Source organism: Acartia tonsa, chromosome 4 (assembly GCF_053477335.1).
Source record: "Acartia tonsa isolate MP-2025a chromosome 4, ASM5347733v1, whole genome shotgun sequence".
NCBI classification, from domain to species: domain Eukaryota; kingdom Metazoa; phylum Arthropoda; class Copepoda; order Calanoida; family Acartiidae; genus Acartia; species Acartia tonsa.
Window position 1 is genome coordinate 13,343,682 of NC_137263.1, and position 26,976 is coordinate 13,370,657.

A 26,976-nucleotide genomic window follows, 5' to 3' on the forward strand; every position below is an offset into this window, starting at 1 on the left:
CAATCATTTTGAAGTGACATACAAATAAGCCACATCCTGCAGAAGTTAATCACGAAGGGAGAGGAGAGGTGTGTTCATTTCATTTATGTGCTGGCAAAAAGAGGTGGTGTAGTTGTACCCAGGGATACAGGTATGGGACATTGGACACTTAGTCTAGAGCTTTAATTCAATATCTACAAAATCAGATTTATCTAGACAAATGTAAAAAATTAAGCTGAAGCAATTAGCTAAAATAAGAAAAATTGCAAAGGTTCTAGTACCCAAAGTGCAGGACAGCCAGAAATATGTATTTTTAATCCTTTGTCTTATCCCTATATCCGTGAGTTGTATCCATACAGTCTCTGTCATACTATGTACAGTTAAATTAAGCTTTACTTTGTCAAGAAAGCTAAGCGCATACTTTTGTTGAAGATAATCCAAATTTAACACCAACTGACAACAAACCTTGAGTTGTTAACCTTTAATAAAGGATTTGAGAAAAATTAAATGGTACAAAATTTAGAAAGAGGGGTGCGGCAACCAAAGCTTGAACGGACGAATTTATATCTAAACTTTTTATTTTTGATAATTGGATTATTTTCATTCATCAGATTTCTCTTTTTGAAAGCAAAGCTTTTCTATAAATAGGGACGGTCCGTCCGTCCGTCCGGGACAGTTAGCTCTTTTCGTTAATTTAAACAGGTTAGAATTGTCCTATCAATTTCAATTGTCCATTTTTGATTTTTTTAAATTATCAAATTTTTGTATGTTATAATCATCCCATTCATCTGATTGTTGGAATACTGATTTCTATTACCGCAAGATACAATGTTATAAGCGAAGCATTTCTATAACCAAGTCCTAAAAATGTAAATATGTCCTAAAACAATATTCTGTGTTTAAGAAGTTTTGCAACAAATTTACAGAATAAGACTTTCTGAGACTAAAAATGCAATAAAATCTTTACCAGTTTCTTGCAAAATATTTTATATGAATTTTATCTAAATGAAAATCATCTTGGCTTAAAGTTGATCTTACACATTATTAAATTCCTAGTTTTGAGCCGACTAATTACGTTTAGACCCTTGCTTCAAGTACCAAAAGCTAATGACAAAAAATCTGGGATCAAAAATAAAAAGTTTGAGGCAACATTCTTTCTACACGCCTTTCTTTCATTTTCATTACATTATTAGCATTGTTAGGGGATAAATGAGAAAGAAAGGCAATATCTTTTAACAACTGAATGGACAGAATAAAACCACCCTCTCTTTTTAAAATTATTTTATTATTATCTTTTTTTTATCTTGACAGTATATGGTAGGTCTTTTCATATAAAGAAATAAATCATTTACTCTATCCAAATTAAATTTAAATGTTGGAAAAAGATAGTCATTAACAATATAGATAGTAGCTTCTTTTTGTTATCTTTATGACAAGGGCTAATGGGAAATTTAAAGGATACATGAAAATATTTCTCTTTACGAACAGGGGGGGGGGGGGGGGGGAGGAGGCACAACAAATAACTTGGATAGATAATATTTTTGAGTTTTGTTGTTGTTGACTTTTATTGTAAAAGTGCAGAACTGTTAATAACGTAATAAATGAAAATAACTAGTAGAAAACACATTAAACCTTTGTGCTTTAAAGTTTATTTAAAGAGAGGAAAAAGCTTGAAACTTTAACCTATAACCTAAGAAAGGGTAGCTTTAAGAAATTTTTTTAAACAAGCTTGTATCATGTATGTTGTGATCCTCCATTATTTCAACTTCGAGTGTCATGCACTTGACATTACAAAAGTAATAGTTATTTCTCGCATCGTATTATAAACAGCTTTCCGCGGATATAGAATGTACAATTATAAGACTTATGATTGTACATTTTTATATTCGTAGAAAGGTGGATATAATACGATGCTAGACATAGTTTTTTCGTATGGATTAGAACCGGTTCCTATCCACCGGATTCGAATGAATACGAGAATAGTTATTTCTAGCATCGTATTATAAACAGCTTTCCGCGGATATATAATGTACTAATATAAGATAAAAACCAATATTTTTAGCCCTGAGGTGCCGAAGGCACGGGCCAAAAAAACTGGTTTTAATCTTATGATTGTACATTTTTATATTCGTAGAAAGGTGGAAAAAACAATTATTATTTTTACATTAAACGCATTATGGGACAGGACGGTTACCGGCACCTGAACGAAAATTGACGGGCACGTTACACTTCATGATGAGAGAGCTACGGTTTAAGTTCTGAACCATTTGTAAAAGTATTCCATATTTATCTAGCACGCTTCTTTAACATTTGCTCCATCCAACAAAAGTCGAATTACACCGAAATCAAAAATATTTCACACACCAACACATTTCCCTTGGAATCCCCCCCCCCCCCCCCCCCCACCTCCCTCCCCCACCGTTTACCCGCATTTTTAGCAAATCTTTTATGCATTTTCAGTGTGTGGCTGTGTACTTGGATGGGCCCCGTGACACATTCTCAAGGCCCATTTTTGATGCCCATGCTATCATATCATATCATATGGCAAAGCACAACAGATAAACGGCAAAAAAAATTCCAAACCGCAAATTTATAATAAATTATGCCTTTTCTTTATTCTTTGTGGAGGGAAAAAATCCTTTCTTCTTCAGTTTTGAGGCAGACAATTTAGAAGACAAATGATATTTTATTTTTTGTCTTTATGAGAAATTTCTTGTTTAAAATATAAATTTGCTTTAGGGTTTCCCGACAAAATATTTTGAGTTTTGAAACAACAAAATTTCAACATTGATAATCCTACAATTCAAAGTAGTTAGATTTTTTATCTTAAGATAAAGATTTTGGAATATGCTGGTCTGAATGGGTTTCAGAGAAGCTTAATATATATATCTCAGGGTGGGTTAAGGGTATTTTCCGCACTGCTATGCTAGGGGCGAAGTAACTAGTAACCCTTAAGATATCAATTTAAAGAAAATAATTTTCTCCTGGTGGATTTTTCTCACATAATTGTTATCAAACATGCACTACCAATTTAAATCATTATTCAAAACTATTGGAAAAGAAAATTTATGCAGGTTTAGTATACAAAAAAGCGTAGCTCCTCTATAACTAAGCCTTATTTTTAGTTCCGCTAAAAGTCAAATTAACTTTATTAAATTAAATTTTGATTGATTAAGGTGTGTAAATTTAAAGACAATTTCTGGCGAATGAAAAGGTATTTGCCTGTTATTTATCTGCTGTTTTTTTAAAAATATTTTTAATTTACTTTTTGTTTCAAGTTTCAAAGCAAATCTATTGACAGTTTTTCTCATTTATGTGAGTATAAATAGCTTGCTTTTTTTTGCTGGCGTGCTGCCCCTTGATTTCGGCAGGAAACCAGAGAGAGAAAGGGGACAATTGGCTGTCCCCAAAGTTTTATAAATTCCTTTTCTTATTCGTTGGCTTATCAACTTTGGAATTTTGATTGGTTGATTCATTAAGTTGAGTGCTCAAACGTTTCAACCACTAATTTTAATCTAAAGAAGTGGTAATTTTGAGAATCATTATTAGATATAAACATCAATGTATCGTCCATTGTCCCTTACCTTTAGATACCCTGGCAGGAAACAGCTTTGCTTTTACCTTGATTTATCTTTTGTGCAAACAGGAAACTGCAAGTTTACAATTGGAATCAAAATTTTCTTTCATTTCAAACTTTTCATTATTACCAATTTAATAGGTTAGCAAAACGTATTTCAAGAAATTTACATCAATATTTTGTTATACCTATGTATTAACTAATACTTAGGTTTAGGTTAAATTTGCAGAGATTGTTTGATTGTGTTTACAATTCTTTTGATGTAATAAATTATTTCTAAAAATATTTTCTTGTTTTCATTTAGTTACTGCTGTTCTTATTGACAAAATTGTCCTTGCTTTATAGGCTGTTTTGTATGTTGTCTGATTTTGTTGAAAGCTGATGAATATTTCCGCTCAGTTGTAGTTTATGGCATTACAACCAGTTGATAAAAGTGCCAGCTACAATCAACTTTTTATTGGTAGCGAGGCTTCTCTATAATTTTTAATGCCGCCCTACCGTCAGTCCATATGATTTAAGTAGAAATGTGATTGGCCCTTTTCAATTAGTGATCGAAACTTTTTGACATTCAACTCAATGAACCACCCTATAAAAGTTCAATAAAAGTCCCCAAAGTTGTTGAGAAAACTAATATATTATAAGACTTTGGGGACTAGTGTAATAAACAGCCTAATGTCCCATAGGCGTCCAAGGGGGGGGGGGTAATGGGGCGATTACCCCCCCCCCCCCAAACGAATTCGTAAAATTTTTTTCATTTTACCCCCCCCCCCCATTTAAAATTTACCCCTACCCTGGGGGTGCCGTAGGCACCTCCAACCATTTAGGAGGGGGTATTTACCCCCCCCAAACAATTTTGGGGGGGTAAATACTCCCCCAAAAATAGAAAATCTCTAACAAAAAAAAATTTTGCGCGCTTCGCGCGCATTTTTAATACTAAATTTTTGATAAAATTTAAATTACCCCCCCCAAAAATTTACCCCGGGGGTAAATTTTGGGGGGGGGTAAACAAATTTTACCCCTGCCAACAGATTTCAGGGGGGGTAATTCCCCCCCCCCCAAGCAAATTTTACCCCCGGGGTAAAAAGTTTGGAGGGGGGTAAAAAAAATTTGCGGCGCGCTTCGCGCGCCATTTTACCCCCCCCCCCAAAAAAAACCGAATTCCCCCCCTTAAAATAAAAAGCTTAGACGCCCCTGTAATGTCCCCTACCTCCCTGCATTTCTAGACTTTGTATAAATAAACAAAGAATAATATTTTCATTTAATTTCCGACCAAATGTCCATGTTTCTTTTTTTCTTTCGTTTTTTTCATGATAATGCATACTAAAAGTAATTGAACATGTGGTTAGGTGTGGCTAGATACACAGGATAGCCAAACAAATGACTAGATAGATAGTTAGATACACAAGATAGCCAAACAAATGGCTAGATAGATAGTTAAATAGCTAGATAGTTAGAGCATCTAGAAGCTTTTTTTTATTTTGTGTGGTTTTGAGTGTCTGTGTTGAAGTCTACTATTACGCTCATTTTGTCTTTGTGCTTTTGTTTCATTTTAAGCGTAAGTGTCATGAAATTTATTTTTATGTTTTTTTAGAATTATTGATATGATGTTTTATAACCTTAAAGATAAAATGTCAGAAACTGGACTGATAGTTCTTACAATGGAAAACTAGCTTTAAAAGAGTTAAAGGACATTTCCAGGACTTTAAAACTGTAATTATATTTGCAAGTATAAGAGTGATTTTGAGGTTGATGGAATTATCTTATCCTCCTGACTCGATGTAACAAAAGCCTCACTAAAATTAATTTTTAGTCAATTAAATCATTCAGTTATCTGTTTTGTCCTGAAAAGCTGGCATAATATCAGCCTGAATTTTCTTTTTGGATAATTTTAAACGTTGCGTGCCCCAGAATTTCGTAATAATGATCATTTTAAATTGCCTTACACCCACACCCAAACTCTCACATATGTGATCGGATAGGGTAACGCATTACAAAAATGAGACTGTATGTATATACAGTTAAAATATTCTTAAATGTTTTTTTCATATAAACCAAAGATGTTTCATTATGAGGCAGAATTTTTGTTGTTGTTGATATTTAGATTTAATATTTATTTTTATAATATCCAAGTAATTATAATTTTGGTTTTAAAACATTTTTTTAAATTCTTTATAACATTTGTCAGAAAATTTTTGTAAACGGATACTCAAAAAGACACGCGCTCATATGAATACAAAAATCGAATTTCCTTTTATGTATTATTTTCTTTGAAAAAGGTTAGATTAAAAAAAAATTTAATTTCTATATCAAGTCTCAATAATAAACCCCAAAGTTTTTAAGCTATTTATAAAAAAAGATTTAATCCTTCCACAGATTTTTATAAGGTTTTACTCAGAATAAAAATATAATTAGCTGAGCAGTTAGCGAGATCTTTATGTATTTATATTCACACTCTAAGATTTTTTAGGAGCTTTATAACTTTTTGATGTTATCATTTTGTAGCATAAATTATTGAAGTGTTATATGGGCAATAAAAATCATATAAAATATTTTGAAAGAATTTAAAATGCACAGTGAACTAAGACAAAAACCAAAAAAGGTCGTTTAAATGGCTGTAAAACCATTATCTGTAGAGAATTCATAAATCAACTCGCATTAATTGTGTATGTAATGGTTTACCTTTATTGCTCAAAGTCAGGGAAATTCTGACAAGGAACCCAGAAAGGCAGGAAGACATTGCACTGGAAATTGGAGTAGTACCCGAAGTTTTACAAACACAGTCTCTCATTAATTTGATTAAAAAGTTTTAAAACGGGTACTCTACCGAAATCTTGATTTGTTACTAAGATGATAATGTCCAAACTTTTTCCATCAGTATTTTTATTTTGCGAAAAAAAAATTTTGTTTATCATAACTCATGGTGTATATCAATTTTTCGTTCATTGGCTTATCCCTGCAAAAACTATAGAATGTGCTCAAATAAAACAGAGAAAAGTAGCGCCAAAAACAATTACCTAATTTTGGTAACTTACCAAAAATGAAATCGATAGCACAAAATAGACAATTGACTTAGAAAAAAAAAAGACTTTAGTAATGCTTTAAAATCTAATGGAAATATAATATTTCCTAATTCTAAAATCTTTGCTATAGTAATATGGATTAAAAAACATGACGAAAATATGTTTTATTTGCTGAATTGTAAGCACACCATGGAAGATTTTGATTTAATTACGCAGTGTGGGTTGGTCGTAGGTTCATTACCAGAGGAAACATACACAACAAAGTTTTAAGCCAACAAAATTTATCTTTAAACGTCTAGATTTAAAAAAAAAAACTAGATTTTGAGAGTTTATTCTTTATAAACTAGATTTTAAAAGGTTTTAAAAATACATTAAGATTTTTCTATTTTGCTATGGTACCATTTGATTATATGGTTAATTATCTTTCAGCAGATGAACTGCAGAAATAGGGTTTCCCGTAGAAACTAGAAACTATTATAACTATTTTAGGGGGGAGGGGGCTTCATATTGACTTTTACATGGCGTTTGACTTAAAAAAGTCCTGAACCTAAAATTTTTGCAAACAAGTAAAGATTCTTCAAATAAACAGTGAAATTGATTTACATCCTCAAATGTGATAAAAAAATAGCTTCTTCTATAGATTAAAATTATTGGTTGAAAAAGTTTAAACTTTTAATATTTTGGTACTAACCAATCAAATTTAAAAGAAGTACCCAAAGTTTTTAAAACAACGAATATTAAAACGTTCTTTTAAAATATGTGTTCCAACATCCTTCCCTTCTTGCAAATTTACTACTCTTATCTTCATTGAAGATAAAACAATTTGTCAAAATGCTGTAAGTATATTATAGATTTATTTTGTATAAATAATATGACAGAACGCCCATAATGATATTAACATCATTATTATCATATTGAAATCTATATAGCTGAATAATGAATTGACCACCCAGGGTTAATAAATATGGTATTATATAAGAGTTTAAGCAATATATACAACAATATTTTAGAAGCGCAGCTACTCTATAACTAAGATTTGTCTGTCAAAACTCACATAAACCCCTACAGTAGCTGTTCATTTCCTGAATTCTAAGATTTGTTTATAATTTTGCATCTCTACTTTGATTTTATTTTAATAAAAAAGAGTTAATTTTAAATTGTTATATAAAAAGATTTCATGACAACATTCATTCCATCATACTTTGCAAGACTCATCACGCAAAGACTTGCGCACACACATTTCATACGACAAAATTAAGGTTTAAAAAAAGATATAGGTGTACTTAAGTGTATTATAAAAGGAAGATAGGTTTGTAGCTGGAGCCATCATTAAACACTCAGCACTGGATCCCGGCAAAAAAACAGAGCTTAGAGTGACTAAGGTATCTCGAAAAACTTACCTAAAATTAAAATTAAAAATGATTAAATTTATATTTAAAAAAATAGTGTCAGATTTGCTTTTAATAGCAATGCTACTATACATCAGAGTTCTAAAGGGAAAAAACAATGGCCGATAAATTATGTATATCCCTAATGATGATACACAACCAAAGTTGTTAAGCCAACGAATAAGAAATAGTTATTTCTCGTATCGTATTATAAACGGCTTTCCGCGGATATAGAGTGTACAATTATAAGATTAAAACTAGTTTTTTTAGCCCCGTGGTGCCGAAGGCACCGGCTAAAAAAACTGGTTTTAATCTTATGATTGTACATTTCTATATTCGTAGAAAACTGGATATAATACGATGCTAGACATAGTTTTTTTCGTATGGATGAGAACCGGTTCCTATCCACCGGATTTGAATGAATACGACAATAGTTATTTCTCGTATCGTATTATAAACGGCTTTCCGCGGATATAGAATGTACAATTATAAGATTAAAACTAGTTTTTTTAGCCCCGAGGTGCCGGAGGCACCGGCTAAAAAAACTGGTTTTAATCTTATGATTGTACATTTCTATATTCGTAGAAAACTGGATATAATACGATGCTAGACATAGTTTTTTCGTATTCATGAGAACCGGTTCCTATCCACCGGATTCAAATGAATACGAGAAATGTTATTATAAAACTTTGGGGACTAGTCAAATAAACAGCTCAATTTCTCCTATCAATACTTTACACATAGATTATGTCAGAAAGTCCAGAAAGTGTGTTAAAAGTATTAAAACTTGCTAAAGAGGTACGAATTTAAAATGATTAGGCATATAAACACAAAACATAATACTGCTATTAGATATTATTGTCCTAGTCTTCGATGTAGAAGAGCAAAAATGTTTTAATTAGATAAACACGAGCTTATTATTTTTTTCTGGATTAATCTTAATGCTCTTATTTTATACTTCTCATAACGAATAAGGGACTTAATGGGAAAAATAAATGACGAAAAATGTAATTTCAATAATTTGTTGTATTTAATCTTAAATTCAGATTAGATTTTAATTAAGGCTAGAAATTTCTTAGACCTGTGACCCTTTTTATTTAATACGTAATATTCATAACAAAACATTGTTCCTTTTTTATTTCTTTAAACCAACAGAATACTAAACCAATTTCTGTTAGCAATCTGTCTGAAAAAAACGCCAAGAGCTAAGCAAATGATTTTCTGTATAAACCATGTTTGAAATTTTTATAAACAGAAATTAAAACCAAGGATTAAATTAATTATCTATTGATATGTAATATTTTGTATTAATAAAGTTTTCATTTAGATAATAATATATGAACTGAACACCCAAATGCAATTCCTTTAAAGTTTTTTACAATTAAGGGGTGTGACTTCTGCACAGTATATTCCATTAAGTGTTTCATATTAACAAAAGTCACAATTGTAAAAATGTAAGAGAGAGTTTTTAAGGATAAACATTAAGCATATTATTTGCGGAAAAGAATGCACACCAATTTAAGGTAGCATAACTAAGTGGATATGTTTTGTAATTATAAAAGGAAAAAGGGTTTAGGAAGTTGGAACACAAGTATCACAACATCCATAAGAGCTTTGTTCAACCATTCTGAAAACAAAATAGACAAACATTAAAAAGATAGAGTAGCATTATTTTTTTTATGGAAGAAACAAAAATATTGATAATAATAAAGATTGGGTAAAAATCAGGACGCTCAATATAAAAGAAAATACAATTCTTTGACAAATTTTTTACCTCTTTTCAAGTTAAAAAATAAACACTATGTTTTATAACTATTTATATGCAAAATATCTTCTGTTCTTATTTTGCAGGTGCAAACAATTTTGCGATATTTTTAGTAAATAAAAATTGCAAAGTTTGTAGTATTTGTTTAACTATGTTACATCTAATATAAATTTTAAAAATACGCCTAAGAAATAACATTAGTTCTGCCCTAATTTTATTTTAATAATTTCTTGGCCTTGAATTAAGATACTATAACAAGGATAGTAGCTTGCATGTAAGTAAAGCTACCTTCTATGGTCTTCCAAAAATAGTTAATTATTTAATTTCTTTAACAACTAACTCAAAATTTTATTAATTTACTTTATTTTCAACAAATTTGTTTAAAATAACTTCCAAAAAATATCGAATTATATTTTGATTCTATATGAATTAAGTTTCTTTAATATTACTCATAAAATCATCGTTTTAAATATCTTAAACAATATTTAAAATCATAAAATAAAATAAATAAAATCAAAAAAAAAAGAAAAGAAAAAGAAATAGCTAACAAACACAGACTTTCAAACATACACTTTGAGGGAAGATTTATTTATCGTCCATTGTACCATCCCTGAACCCCTGATTCTAGTATATTATTAAACAGTTTAACTGAACGGTTCTTATGTTTTGATTAAAAGTGCCTATTAGTAACACAAACCAATCCTAAGAAACATAAGACCTACAATTTTAAGGCTGAAAATTATACACCATCAAGACTAAATTATAGTTTAAAAGAATGTTGAACGTTATTGTCCTTTGTATGTAAAAGGATATCAATAACGTTTTTAATTTTGTGTTCTTGTGATGTTGAACTTTTTTGGTTAATAAATATTTTAAAATGTTTTGGTATATTAAGTTCCAAAGCGGCGCTTAGGATTGGATTGTCTGTCTGTCTGTTAGCTTTTAATACTACAATGAAATGCAAAAACGGTTGTTTAGATACTGTGAAGGTGACATAAAGTAAACCTTCATTGGCTGCTTTTAAACAGCTTTCTTTTGTTTTCTTGTTTCTTTAGAATTAATTAACTTGATGCGACTAAAAAATTTTAAAACGAAAATATTAGAAATCCAAACATGACCATTACCCAAAATAAAAATATTTTAAAAATGTCATGATGTCTTAGTCACTACAAAAGAAAGAAAATAAAGAAAAGTTTTTGTCATTGGTGTAACATGTTTTAATGTATTTTCAATGACCAGATATAAATCTTCTTTCGGTATACATTTTGGCTTAAACAATCAACATTTTTGAGCAGCACAATTCAAAACTTAAGGTTTTTGAAATTAAAAACGTTATCCAAACAAACACATGTGATTTTAACATTATAATTTTTATTTAAAAGAACAAAAACAAGCATCTACTACCAATCTTTAAGATAACCTAACAAAAATTAGGAAAACATCCAAAATATTTGTTTGTAGTCTACTTTCAGTTAAACTGAAATGGCCAACGAATCCTATAAATAATCAGAGAGGAAGGGGTAAATTGAATATAGATCATACTGTTACCCCTGCCCCCTTAAAAGTTGGCTCGAAACTTTGGGTACTTTTATTGAATTTGAATTATTACTGATTTAAAATGTGACCAGGGCTAATAAGTTCAAATGGACAAATTTTTGTGGTCATTTTCTTGTAGATTTGGGGCTTTCTAAGTTTGTACTTAAAAATTTTGAAGGTAGAAAAAAATAATTTGGATAAAAAATGTGAAAAACACAATTTTGAAAACTCTTATGAAAATGATTTTTCCATCTGGTTTTGTCGGTTTAAGCATCTTTAATCAGAAAGAGATTTACTGGTAAAAATAGCCCAAAATATCTTGTTTGTCTATATATGTACATTTTTGGAGAAAAGATACTTGATAAGTATATAGCACATAATTGGACGTCCGTACGAGGTACGTAATGTCAATTTAAAATTAAATGTGTTTGCTTGTTGCTTATGGACATGATTATCCTTGTTGTTAATCTGTCCACAATCTATTATAAAAAAGTGTGTGATTCAATGTATCGGCTACAAGTCAAAAGCTTCAAGAATTCACATTTACAGTTAACAATGATCGGCATTTTTATTTTTCTACCCATTTCTAGATAAGAATTGAATGAAAAATCATCATCAAATCTTCATCTTTATTTATATTTGATGCCCAGTAGAAAGAGCATCAGATTTTTGAATAAAATATCCCATTCGAACTTTTGATGGATAATTAAAGATATTCAACAACTACTAATTTTAGATAAGTAAATATATAAAAATTTAATCAGACCAGAATGAAAGAGTGCGATACCTATTTAACATCGTTCTTAATCTTCCCAGAAATCAAATCAATGTCTCATATTTAGGAAGGTACTAATTGTTTAAATTGGAAATACGGGAACTCTGGTAATGATTAGAGAGTTGCATCGCTTTCTAAGTTATGCCTTACTCTCACGGGAATCGTCTTTAAAAGTTTTACATATGCCAATTGAATGATATAAACATTAGTAAAGTAATGATCGGAGACACACTTACTAATATAGAAAAACTTCGCATTTAATGATTTCGGATTAAGCTTATCTAAAATTTATCACTTAAAACTAACAATAATTATTACTATCCACGTATGTTGTATACAAATATATATAGTGTATTTATAGAAAGATAAATAAACGTTCCAAATATAATTGCAGTCAAATTATTTATAAATTGGATTCTGTTTCTGTTTGTGAATGTGCGTGAGTGTGTGCGTGTGTGTGTATGTGTGTTGTTCGATACAGCATATGAATTAACCAAGCAGCCAAAAAAGAGACACAAATCTAGAAAAAGTAACATTGAATTTAATTGATCGAACATGACATAAGTTTTTTGATGATAAAAAATTTGTCTGACAAATATTCAATACAATTTTTTCTTTTATCCTGTATATACTCTAGCAGCTGTGTGTGTGTGTTTGGGTATGAATGTATATACATTAAGATCTTGTCAACGGTTAAACTGATTGGTAAAGGCATGCCATAAAAACCAACAAAATAACCAAGATATATCTTTTGGAAAGAAAACTATCCCCATCCACCCAATAAAATAAAAGCCTATGTTTGCATCTCATTTACATGAAATAAAAAAGGGAGAGGGTTAAAAAATCATAGTAAATATTGTACATTTTTAATCATAAGTCGAAAAAAAAACAGCGGTTATTTTAGGTTAGGTAAATGTTAATGATTGCCCTGCAGGGTTAGAGCCCCCCGCAGAGGCTAGAAATAGGAGAAAGGCTACAGTGAAAATACGACGAAACCCACTACTTTGTTTTCTTTCCATGATCCAACACTGCTTTACCTCCGTGTTTCTTGTTATTTAATAATTGCATTCATTTTGGAACAAAAAAATTCTTATGGATGACCTTTGTTAATAAATTTTAAAGTATTTACGAAATTTTGTAGAGGGGATAATTTTGAAAACAAAGCCAATTATATCCATAATAATAAGCATGGCTACTACCGGATAAGAATAGTTTTGTGACTGCGGAAATTCTCGTGTGTGACGTCATGAAAATACGTATATTATCCATCTCCTTTATAGGAGTCACATTTCCCCGTTCTCCTCTAATCATTCCTTATTAGATTAATTCATGACGTAACACATGACACTTTCCGCTGTCTCATAGTTTTAATCAAATGCATAAATTAATAAAAAAAACTTGTTTCCAATTCATTGAATTAAATTCTTAAATAATGTAGAGTAGCTTCGCCACTGAAAACTGCATGGTTACCTTTAAATAATTTAATTTTACATACACTGAAATTATACTGTAATAAATTATGATAATTACAAGTTTATTACAATTGCCTAATTTGTTTAGAACGTCGGTCACGCAGCATAATTAAATCACTCTATTATAACAAAACCTTATATTTAAACTCTATAAAAATGTCAAATAAATTTTGAATGTGTCAATGTATCATTTTAGCTTTAATAAAAATGTATATTTTCAACAAAAAAATTCATTATTTTGCTGCCATGGTAAAATGTAACCCTAATTTTTAAGGATTTAGTTGAAAATTCTAATTGATTTTTGGCATGCAATAAACATTTAAAAATATTAAACTTCTAAATTCAAGATAATTTGGTAAATTATTTTCCTAATAATCTAAATTAATGTAAAATTTGGTTTGTTAAGGTTGTTTATGTTTTCTGATGTAAGATAATAAGCTTGATTCACATCAAGTTTTATATAGGGTTAAAACAGCTTTCTTCTCATATAAAATAAAGTAGTAAGGATTTTTTCTGTAGCTAAGTATCTCAGAAATTGCTAGTCCAAAGTGGTTACACTTTTCATGGAAGCTATTGAAATGTCCTGGAGTTGTTTTAAGCTATTTTTCTGACACCCCCCCCCCCCGCTTTTCCCTAAGAGATAGAAGTGAAACAAATAGTTAAGAATAACCAATTAAAACTCTTCGTCGCCCAGCTCCAAAAACATAATTTTTAAGATAAAATTTTCCGTCTGAGATCTTGCATGCTCCAGAAAGGAAAGAATAACGGACAGCTTTGTTGTTAGAGAGAGAAAGAATTGTGGCGGGGGGGGGGGGGGGGGGGTTATGTTGATATGCCTACATTTTACCGGAAACTCAAGTGTTCACGATTTTGTAGATACATATTCTGGATTATTTAATTATGGAGGCAACAATGTCTGAAAATACAGAAATAAGTATAATTGTAACTCTCGTCAAATAAGCTATTCATCTACATAATATGTAATTCTGTTTAGCATTTTTGTGGAGTATAATAGTTTATGATTCATTATCCTATCACTGGATCCCAAAACATACTTTTAACTTTACTTTCTTAAAAATTGAAAATATTTATTTAATTTTATATTACATCTATATTTCATTGATTCAAATATTACATACAATTTACCATATTCTGATTAGCTCAAATACAAAACTGTTCAAAAAAATGAATTGAATCAATTAAATCCATAAGTTGCTCAGCAACACCGAGATAATTAGCAAAATAACAGTAAAATATTAGATAATTTAAACACATTGGGCATTGAGTTTTAAATGAAAGCAATTGATAAACTTTCATTAGGTTATAGAAAAACTGTGGTATCCTATTAAGTAATGAGGTTTTTTGTCTGAATCTTAAGATCTAAGTAACCACTGAACCGATTAGGTTCTCAATTTCAGGTAACCTTCACATAGGTCCTGTGGTGGTTTTAGGCAATTCTATTATCAGATTTAAGACTTTGGGATGGTTTCAAGCTATTTTTCTAGCCCCTGGATGCAAGGGACGTAAACGTAAATACAATAGTAAAATTATAAGTTAGCTAAAGTAAAGAAACAATAACAAGACGTAAGACAATAAATCTTGTAAAAAAAGATCTGAAATGACAGGACCAAATTAATCCAAATAATTGCCATTAGACATGGACACAAATAAAACAATGGAAATGCAAAAATGACAATTCAATTAGGCAATTACTTTATAATTTATACACTTGGCCATTCTCACACACAATTCTATATTTCCTACTAGATGCTACACCCCTACCATCTAGGGGATGAAGGGAAAGGTTAGGGAAGTAGCTTAAAACCACCTAAAGACAATTATAAAGCTTCCCTGAAAATTACAACCAATTTAGACCAGCATTTTCCGAGATCTTAGGCTTCAGACATCACCACACCATATTATTGGATATCAAAAGAATACTTGGATGTATCTACCACTTGATTATAGAGTTTGTGTTTTCATTTTCAGGGAAGATTTGTTTTATACAAGTACAATTTGGTACAAGTCTTTTGAAATGGCTTTGTTAAGGTTTACCCCTTTAAAGTGATTCTGTAAAAGCTATTTATCGCATCGTAAGATAGACAGCTTTCCGCGGATAATAAAATGAAAGATTGTAAGAATAAACGAGTTTTGTTAGCTCCGAATGGCCGAAAGCCCGGGCTAACAAAACTGATTATGATTTTTACTTTAATATTCGTGGAAAATTGTATGTAATACGATGCTACACATGATTTTTTTAGTAAAGCGAGAAATGGTACTAATCCAGCGGATATTAATCAGTTTAGAATCCATACTGGAAAGTTATTTCCTCAATAATTTGTCTTTTAAAACTTCTAAAAGAGATCGAGGAGGGGAGGATATCTTTACTACCCCTGCGGGGCAAAGCCCCCACAACCCTAGAGTAATATAAGTATCCTTACTTACTAAACATGGTATTGTTGTTACAGTATTTATGTCTGAAATGGTCCGTAATTCTGAGAACTAGATCAAGTATGTAATTGCATGTTAAACTTAAACATATATGTATGCACGTTAGACCTGTTCATTATTTATACTTTTTGTGTTGCATTAAGCAATTTGAAGATAAAAGCAAAAGTACTAATAGCACAGTTTAGAAAACTCTTGATGAAAATACTGAGCAAAACATGTCAATATGGGGCAAAAAATTCATATATATGCAATTTAGGTCTTGTATATAACTAACTTTCTTACGCCTTTAATAAATGCAAGCATAAAGATTAACAAATTTTGATAAAAAAAAAGTATATGACAGTATTTTTTTGTCAATTCATCTTTAAAAATCCAAAAATGAACAGTCCTAATAAGTTGCGTATATGAGGAAGGAGAGAAAGGGAGGGGAAGTTGGAGACATATATGGTAAATAGTGAATTAAAACTAGGAAAACAGGAGGGGGGGGGGGAGTATAGTTCGGGGGCATGTGACCGTGATCAAGGACTTTTCAATCAAAACTAAATATAAATATAAACGCGTATTAACTATATCAAAACTATTTAATCAAAGATAAAAGATTTTAATTCATCGCATTTCTGGTTTTTATATTCAATTTTTGGGATTAAGGAATTATGCCTTTTTATGGGGGAAAGGCAATATTTGTTATCGTAACAACAATCTTGCCCTCAAACTGATATCCTAGATCAGGAACAAAGTGTTTTCATCAGGGCCCGGCAGCTGCACATTTTTAAAGCCAGTGTTTTGGACTAAAGTAAAAAAAACTAGCTAGGATGCGACTGTAGAATGCCGAAAAAAAACGGTATTTTACGAATGTTGATTCTTCAATAAAAAATGGCTAAAAACGACTGCGAAACGGCTGCTGATCCCTGGTCTGACTGTCTGTCGTAATATTGGCCTTAATCATAACTTAATGGGTTTATGTACAAAAATCATCTTAGGGCGAAAAATACATTTTATGATTTTCCTCTTAATAATGTAGGAATTAAAAAATCTAAACTTGAAAATCAAATGCCCATCGAATTTGTTTCTTTTGAGTGCCATTCAAACTGTAAAGCTAATCTATTGAATTTAGATTTAAACCTTAATGCCTTGCGCAGAGTTGAACAAGGACAAATATTTCCATTAGAAATAACAAAACCACCAAGCAGTAGAAATATATCCCTTCCTTCCAACAATTTTTATCTAACCAATGACAGAACGAGTTTGTTAAGTTTGTGAGGCATTATCCTTTACACTTTGTTGCCCTTTTCCCTCACACACTCTTTCTGGTGTTTTATCTTCTTTAAAAATATATATTAATAATGAAAAGATAAAAAAAATAAAATTGCATTAATTGAAATCAATATGCAAGACGTACTTGCTAAAACAAGGAAAGCTACGCTTTAAATATGTTTATATATGTTAGGTGAGACAATCTTGAAATCCCCGCGCATCCCAATCAATCTAACTCCCATTATCCCAACATCGAATTGTACAAACTTTTTAAAATACAAAATTCTTACAGTTTCAAGTCTATCTTTTGAAAAATATAATTTTATATATTTTTACCTTATTTAGAGATTAAAATAACTAAGATTTCTATAATTAGTTTATAGTTTTTAAGCTTTGGCCTTAGCCTCATTTAATTTAAGGAAAAGATAGGAGGAGTAAAATCTTATCAAAATAGCCTAAAACAAAAACACAATCAAAACGATAGCCTGCTTATATGAAAAATCTAAAATTTAGGTAAACATTTATTAAGTTATTTTTTTACATCTCAAAACAAAAACTTCTGAGAATTTCCTGAATCAAAAGTTTGTGACTACAGATACACACATTTGGATTTAAATTTACTCATGGATGGATAAAACAGGGGATGGGGTTTGAAAGAAGATGGGGGAAACAAAAGAAAAAGAAAAAAGGAAAGGTCTAATTCTATCCAAACCACCAAAGCAGATCCGAACAGAACATGCAGTGTGGCCAGACAAATAGAAACACGAAAAAGAACAATCTTTAAGATATTTGGATTCTTATAGGGACATAAACTTAAATTAAAATATTTAAGAGTGATATGATCTATCTGTACATTGTGACCAAAACTTAATGTGGACACTCTATAGTTATACACATGAGGTTAAATTTAAATTTTTTAGCTCTTTATTTGGTACCTTGCATTTACTGCAGGCTTATCTACTCTTAACTAAAACAACAAAGTTGTTTGTGGGACTACATAAATTTGAGCACCTTCTGTGGGACACGCTGTATACATTCGAGGGTCATCTTCACTTTACATAAACACTAAAACTTGTGGAACATTCTTTTTTTTACACAGGTCACCCATTTTATTACAAAAATATGAGCACCTTGTGTGGGACACACTGTATATACATTCGAGGGTCATCCTCATTTTACATAGACACCAAAACTTTGAGCACTCCGTGTGGGCGGAATTTAAAGAATTGTGTTGGGAACATAACAATGGCTTACCATGCACACACACCCCTCCCTAGCCCTACACTCTCATAAACCTCATTCACTACAAAACAGGGCCATCGGAAAAAGTAAATTAGAAAATTTGTAAAGCTTTGTATATCATAAAAGCAGTAGGCTAGTAATCAAAAAACAAATCATATAAAAGCAAAGCATTTGAAAAAAAACGTCTTTATTTTTTTTGTAGGTTTAATTTAAAGGAAGATAATAATAACATTTTTTTAATGCAAACATTACATAATGACATATGAAAAAAGCTGTTAATTATCTGAATGAAAAAATAAAATTAAAAATTGCGCTCATTATTACTATTTCTTTCAAAATACTGAATTTCAGTTAAATACAACAATTCTAACATCCCTATTTCCATATACCATTTTGTAACATGCCATAAGAATCTTGAATTTACATTGTTAGTTGACTTATATGTATGCATGTGTGTGTGTGTTTGTTAGCAAGATTTTTGTAAATTTACTAAATACCCTGGGAATTCACGAGAATAAAAAATTAGAATCCAAGAAAAAATGTTGACAAATATGAAAAAAGTAATTACAGCGCGGAAATTGATCATTTATCATTAACTCAAATATTTCCTCACTATATTGATACTTTCTTAATGGATTATCACATGATAAAACAATTTTTAGGCACAAAAAAGATGTACTTTCAAGTTAAAGTTCTAAAAAAACCATTTTAGTATTAATTTGATATTTAATTTCATTTTAATGCAACCTTTATCATTAAATAAGGTCACCATATTTCAGATCTATAACAGGAAACTTTAATACACAAATAGTACATAAATCTTATGCCATATTAAATAAATGTAATACTAATACATCAAATTAGTTACTCGAGTAGTTTCGAGAAAACTTTCCATACTAACTTTTGCAGTGATCACCAATGGATATAATTATAAGAAGATAAATTCTGGTCATATTGAAATTATAAATGATTATTAATTGCCCCCCACTCCCCTCCCCATGTGCAATTAAAATTTGCTTAACTATGGCCAGGGGGGCGTAGTCTACATATCTAAATTTGAGTTATGGAGATTTCTTGATAAAATATTGGTTATAAATTAGGAAATACTATTAGATTCCTTTCTTGAGCAGATTCAATTTTAAATAAATAAACTTACATTTTAAACAGATATATATTTGCAAATAAAAATAGTAATCACTTGTTTTAAAGGAATTTAAATTTAAATTTAAATAAATAGTAGTAATGACTGATATATTATGAACCTGACTTTTCTTGAATGCTATTAGGAGTTTTATCTCATGTTAGAACGAGTGACTTTGCCCCTAGAAGATAATTGTCCACTGTAAAGAATTTTATAATATGAAAAAAATGATTATTTGCTTTAAAAATCCATGTTTCACAACTCAACAACAAAATTGCATATTTCAAATAGTCTACAATCAACAACTGAGCAAAAATGTTCTAATAAAAAGTGTAGCAACATCATAATTCAAACGTAAACAAACATTAAGAAGCATTTCACAGGAATTAAAAGTATAGGCCAATTTAATCAAAAAAATATTTTAGTCCTTATTTTACTAAGAATCTGAATTTTTCATAGTGATAAAACACTTTCGAATGCTTATTAAGGTGATAAAAAGTACATAAAAGTTTTAAAAGTTTATAATAAAAATCAGGACAAATCAAATGAAACCTTTGCCAAACTCTGCCTATTTAAAACTTTCTCAATGGCAATTTATGAATTAACAGAGTGCATAATTATATAGGTTTAATAAGGAATCTTTCTACCCAAGATAGGCTTCTGAAACTAAAAGGATAACTCCTAACCTAACCTAAGATTGCATATTTTCGATTTGAGCAATCAATGGGGCGCCTAGGGCGTATAAATGTACATAAACAAACATATATATATGAACTAGCATCATTACTTATATATACATGAATAAGCATTAAGGATGTCACTTCTATATACACCCCCCTCCTTGCCATGCATTCTTATCAGAACTGGAGATGTACATTGTACATAAACCTATCTAAGGCATCTATATTCTACATATATCTATCTATACTAGGATATTCACGTTCGTAAGTAGCGCAGCCATTGCAAGAATATTTATTAAAGGGTCAATAAGAACTGTCCATCTCTTTTACTCACAAAAGAATTAATAAGCACTTTAATGTTGTATTCCCATAATTTGTATTTATGAGTAACGTCACGTAAGGACATGCCTCGATTATAGAGTAGCTTCGCTACTTATAAGTGTAGTATAATACCCACAACTTGTATTGTATATTATACTATTTACATGTCTATTCACGTAGCCCATGTTTAGAACTTAAATTAAGGATTGATAGTGAGATTCGGGGTTTATTTATATACTTACATTAGACGTGATACTCAAAATACACTTTTCGAATTTCATTCTTCTGATAACCGAGAATAGCGCTGGCGATTGCTTTTTTCATGATTTTCAGCGATTCTTTTAGAAAACCGACTGGCGCTAGTTGTAGAGTAGAGTTTGACAAAAGACTTTTTTTGCCTTATATAATATCTTTGGCCTTATATGTTTAAGTTGAAATGTGAAGAAGAGAAAAAAGCCTGCACATTGCTGAGAAATTATTAAAATTGCCGTGCTACTGTTATCTGTTGATTTTTTAGAGGCCTGGCTCTAGTTAGTTGTACATGTTTTTCTAGACACCTAAAGTAGCTATTTTAGCAGAAGAATGAAATTCGAAAAATTGTAGTTTGAGTATCACGTCTAATATACATAGTTGGGTTTATCTTGGATAAGTAGGTAACTGTTTTTCTTGTAATAGTTGTCTTTCATTTTATCCAACTGTCAAAATAATTTATGCTTATACATACACACATTATCAAGGAGGGACTGGACAACAGTAATTAAATTATCATTTTTCTTTATTTCCCTCCATATTTGCCAACTGCTAAAGGCAGTATTTTGCATATTAACAATTATTGAAATATTTATGTTAATTTTCTTTATTAAAATAATTCTACAATCCTTTATTCTCATCCCCCAAAGACAGATTTTTACAAAGAAAAATTTGAGGAAAGATTGATTTATAGTCCATTGTCATATTCCTGCTGCCTGTATAATAGGATACTTTTGAGTTTTCAATGAAACCTGCAGAACACTAAAATTAAATATAATTTAATATTTCTTCAATTAAATTACTCAACGGTGAGTTTCCCTCAAGCAAGTTTCATATAAAATCAATCATATGAAGATTAAATAGCTCGCAAATCAAATAAGATTGGTGAAATCTTTTATTGATTCAATAATATCTATTTAAGTCAGTTTTGATAAAAAAAACTTATTTAGCAATTTGAATCGAATTAGGATTAAGGTTTCCATTGTTTTTGTTATCTTATGATGTGTTTGATTTACAACAAACACAATTCAAACTTTAAAACCACTTAAAATCTGTCTTTCAAGTAAATATATTACAAATAAAGAAATTTTTGAAAAGGTCAGTAGTTTAATTCAACATAGGTATTATTATTTTAACGAGTACTAGCAGTAATAAGATACGACACCAGAAGAAATATTCGAATTTTGAATTTGAAAGACAAGAAGTTATTTTAAGAAATCATAGGCAAAATAGTATTTTTGGGCTCTGAGCCATACTGAAAAATCATGTATAGCACGGTATTGCAGACGACAATTTTTGAAGAATATAAAAATAATAATAAAATACCCAGTTTATTTAGCCCCAAGGTTTTTTGTTGTTGTAATTTTCCTTTTAATATCTGCGGAAAGCTGTCTATAATACGATGGGATAAATAACTATTCCTCCCTAAGATTTTTTTATCTGTTAATACTGTTGATACCAATTATAGAATTTAATTGTACAAAGCACGGATTATTAAACCAAAGAATATAACAAAAGGTACTAGGAAAAAATGGTTGTATTTTACTTTCAACTCTAACTTCAATTGAAAATTTAAATTTCTGATGAATAGAGCAGATTTATTGATTCAATAACAACGTACTATAGTGGTCATTTGACTCAATTTTACAGAAAATGGTTAATAGTTTTTCTGTAGGTGCAATATCCCTGGGAATTAAGAAAATATTCAGTTAGCATTAGAGATCTAGAAAACATCATTTGCAGCAGATTATAACTTTATTATCCTGGGATTATCACACACTTTATTGAGTTGTCCAGTTCAACAACGTTTAAAAAGGGCATTATTTAAGCCTAGTTTTTTACTATATTCTTTAGTTAAGAAAGATAGAAAGGCATTAAAGACTGGTGTAACTAAATATTAAGATAGATTTACACCTTTTTTTCAAAGTAAGGTATGACATATTTTTAGCGTTTACCCCAGAACATGTTTTTTTTGGGGTAAAAATACCTAATGTAAAAACATAATTTTGATGAATTTTTAAGTTAATTATTTAATTTTTAAAATAGATTATCTCTTTTTCAACATCAAATGGTAATTTTCTTTTCTCTTTAAAAAAAATATTTGAATAACATAATAAAAAAGTCAGATTTTGAACATTACATTTGTTGAATGTTTTAACATATTTTGGAATCAGCTAGGGCTGTAATGGAGGTTCTTTTATTTAGACTCAAATAACTGTAAATGCCATTTACTTAATTTCTTATTTGTTTCTCAAATCTAAATTATGAATAACACTTTAATCCTGAACTTTGGATAGGACTTTTTTGGATGTAGATAAAATGAATATGCTTATGAGTTTATCTAGGTAACACTATTGTGACTAGAACTCTTTCGACAGTCCTTTAATTCTATTGTATAGTGTCTTAGTTGTTTGTGTGTCCATAAAGATCATGCTATGAATCCGATAGGGTTCTCCATTTTTAGGTAGCTTCTTATGGATATGGGATCGTTTTAGCCTATTTAATTTTCAAATTTAGGCCTGAAGTGATACTTTGCCTGACATTAACTTTGATATTGTCACCTACACTTAGCATTTCTAAAAGATCTGTGGTTTCTCTAAAAACACATATGGACCACAAACGAAGTGCTATGTTGATTTTAGTTAGAGTTAGGTTAAGTAAAAGTTAGTACAGCCACAGTGGGATATTATCACATGGGTAAGGCACCGCAGGGTTAGAGCATCCTGCATGGGCTAGAAATAAAAAAGATCGTTTCTGTGGTCCAAAAGGTGGTTAAGTGAAAGCACCTGATCTGAAATGACACCAATACTTCAATCGGGTATAGTCCCTTTCGTAACATCGCACCTTATGATTCTTCTTATTCTTCTTATTTTTCACAGTAGCTTTTCTCCTATTTCTAGCCCCTGCGGGGGGCTCTAACACTGCGGGGCCAATTACCTAACCCTGTGGGGCAATCACCTAACCCAATATAACCTAACCTAACCTAAAATAACCTATAAAAAGCCATTTTAAAAATACGACGAATCGCCCCTTATGGGGCGATGTTACGAAAGGGACTATTACCCTTCAATCTTATGTTGATACAAATACAGCACAAAGATTGACATGGAAAATCAGCATAAACAGGGATTAAAACGATTTATGCTCCCAATATATTTAATACTTTTATTTGAACTAGCCTCTAGGAGCACTTAAAGTGGAAAGGGGGGGAAATTGAACCTTCATTTTCAATTTGAATTTTGAAAGGAAAAGTGAAACACACCTCACCCAAAATAGTTAAAATTAAAACCTTTCCTAGACCGAAGCTTCACTAAAAGGAGAACCATATCAGTTCAGCGGTTAGCGAGATCCTACGCTACAGACAAAAAAATGCTTACTACTTTATACAAAAGGTTAATTAACATAAAATGTTTCTGTATAACATAAAACAAATTAATCTACAAAAAAAGTATTCATGATCATACGCAAAAATTGTATGGATAAAATAAAATTATGTAAAACTTACCATGAAATTAAAAATATGTAAAATATTTACTACATCACAATTTCAGTTTTTGCTTATTTTTTTACACATTTACTCACAGTTTTAATAAAATTCACAAAAATTTCTTTAATCTAACTTGAAGTATGTTTCTAATTTGTTTATTATTAACTTTAGTTTCTCAATTTTCACGATGTCTTTCTATTTGTCCGTTAAAGTTCACAAAAAAAATAACGCGCAGTATCCTGTACGAACAGGATGGTTGACGCAGTCGTACTAAAGTTTGCGTATCCACCGTATTGATGGGCGCGGCGTACACATATTCGCCGTATACACTCAGGATACCCCCCTCTCATGACGCCCCCATCCCCTATCAGCATCCCCCCTCGTCCCTGTGTGTGTGTGTGTGTGTCAAGTATGTGATCTTAAACTTGAGTATTCCCTGAGACCTTAGGCCTAGTGTTGCCTCCCCCCAATATCTGAAGAAGCATCTCCCCCATCCCCCATTTCTTGAATACAAACCATAATTCTCTCGGACACACAGAGTTGCGTCTTCAAAGACTCATCTTCAAAACCCCCACGCTTCTCACTCCTCCCCCTCCCTTTCTTCTTTATGCCTATTCTCTGTCTCTTTGTCGTTTATTTCTATATCCTCTCCTCATCCCTTTTATCTAAGAATGAAGTCCAAAGTTAAAGAGTATAGTTGTTGTTGTTGTGGCCCTTATCATGAATTCCTATGACAACAACTATCACCCCCCCACCCCTCCCCTCGCCCCTAATTTGACAATGATGTTGTAGGGTGACGTCCTGACGTTGTTGGTGTGCCCAACCTTTCTGGACGCCATCATATTGTACGTACAGATATAATATGCAAGGCTCGGCAACCGCCTTTTTTTTAGCGACTCTGCTGCTGTTTCATTTTTGTGACTGTCTTTAAAACATTTTTAAAGGATGCGGCTACAGCTGTGGCGTAACACAAATCTTAATAGATACAAGCGGACGGACATTGAGGAGACTGTCTATTAAGAGATATAAGTTTTCCGGAATTGTAATGTAGGGAGTAGATTTGAAATCTGCATCAAATTTTAAGGATTTTTTATAAAATTCGTTTTTTGTATAATTCTTTATCTAAAAGCGGAAATACAAATTAAGTTAATTAATTTTGGCATCTGTGATTGGTGGATTTAAAAAATCTGCGCTCTGATTGGATGACGTACATCATTCAACCAATTAGAGCGCAGGTAGTTTTTAATCCACCTATCCTATTGGTCAAAATTAATCAACTTAAAATGTATTTTCGCTTTTAGATAAAGAATTTTACAAAAAACGAATTTTATAAAAAATCCTTAAAATTTGATGCAGATTTCAAATCTACTCCCTACATTAAAATTCCGGAAAACTTATATCTCTTACTGTCTATAGATATTGCAGCTCTAGATTCATACTACATTAAAATTGTAAACTCAGCTGCCTGCGGCTGCTAATTTCTCAAAAATTGGACCTTCGGTTGATGTTTTTAAGGGCGCTGCGGATGAGGATGCTGCTGCGTTTGGTTATCCCTTGTAATATGTGTGTTAAACAACACATATACATACACAGATAGATAGGTGACTAAATCGTGTTTTGTCCATTCATTTCAGAGGATTTTTTGCGTAGATATTACTACATATGTATGTTTTGTATATCCTATTATGTTAAGAGTCATTTAGTCTGTCTGATTGGACATACCTTACTTACATACATATACACCTGGGAAGAAGGGGACTTTAGTACCCAAAGTCTAATGACTACTTATTCGTTAGCTCAAAAACTTTGGGTACTTTTATTGAAATTTAATCGGTTGTTCCCAGACTATCAGTGTCAAAACATTTCAACAGTTTCATCAAGAGAAGGGTAATTTTATTATTATCATTGGGTATGCATTAAAATTTATTGTCCATTGTCTTATCCCTTTAAATCCCTGCATATACAACACACACCTATACAATAAAACAATTAGATAAGCTGATATAACAATGAATTGTAATTATCGTTTACAAACATATTGATTCAAACTATTGTTATTTCTAAAATACTCCTTTGAGTCCTTTATCAAATAAAGAATAAAATTAAACGAATGTATAATTAAGAAGAAAAAAGTAATTAGGTTGGTATAAGATAATTAGGCCATGTTAGGTTAGGTCATATTGAAACAGGATAGTCCCGAAGGGTGTTCGCTAGACACTTTAACGGAAAGCACCATCTATTCTTATTCTTAATATTTTGTCTATATAAATAGGACAACGGCAAAATTATTTTATGCAATTTTTTTCTATCGCTAGCTCAGCTGAATATATTGTCTAGCTATTTATCAAGTAATCTTAGTTTTAAACAATTTAACTTTATGACTCTGAAAAGGGCATCAGATTTGTTTTTCTTTACTTTTAAATTAAAATATAAGGTAGGTTTCGTGATGTAATAGCAGTTTATGATGTATTTATATGCTTTTATTTTTATTTGAAAGTTGGTAAATTCAGGGGCCTTGGTTAAGCAAATTAATAATTTAATTCCATATGAAATTGCTGAAAATTTTAATATTTTTGTGGCGTAATTTTTGCGTATAACTTGTTTTGTGCTTTAACTAAAGGGATGTGTGTTTTCTTGTT

At 30.8% G+C, this 26,976-nt stretch overlaps 1 protein-coding gene across 1 annotated transcript in view; it reads right to left on the reverse strand.

Annotated features, from left to right (window-relative positions):
* The window catches only part of Cad89D (cadherin 89D), a 153,213-nt gene extending 128,604 nt beyond the window's left edge, over positions 1-24,609 (reverse strand). The window contains exon 1 of the mRNA XM_080156463.1: positions 24,356-24,609. The gene's annotated coding sequence lies outside the window, so the exon portion shown is untranslated. The remainder of the gene's footprint in view (positions 1-24,355) is intronic.
* Positions 24,610-26,976: the final 2,367 nt, after the last annotated feature.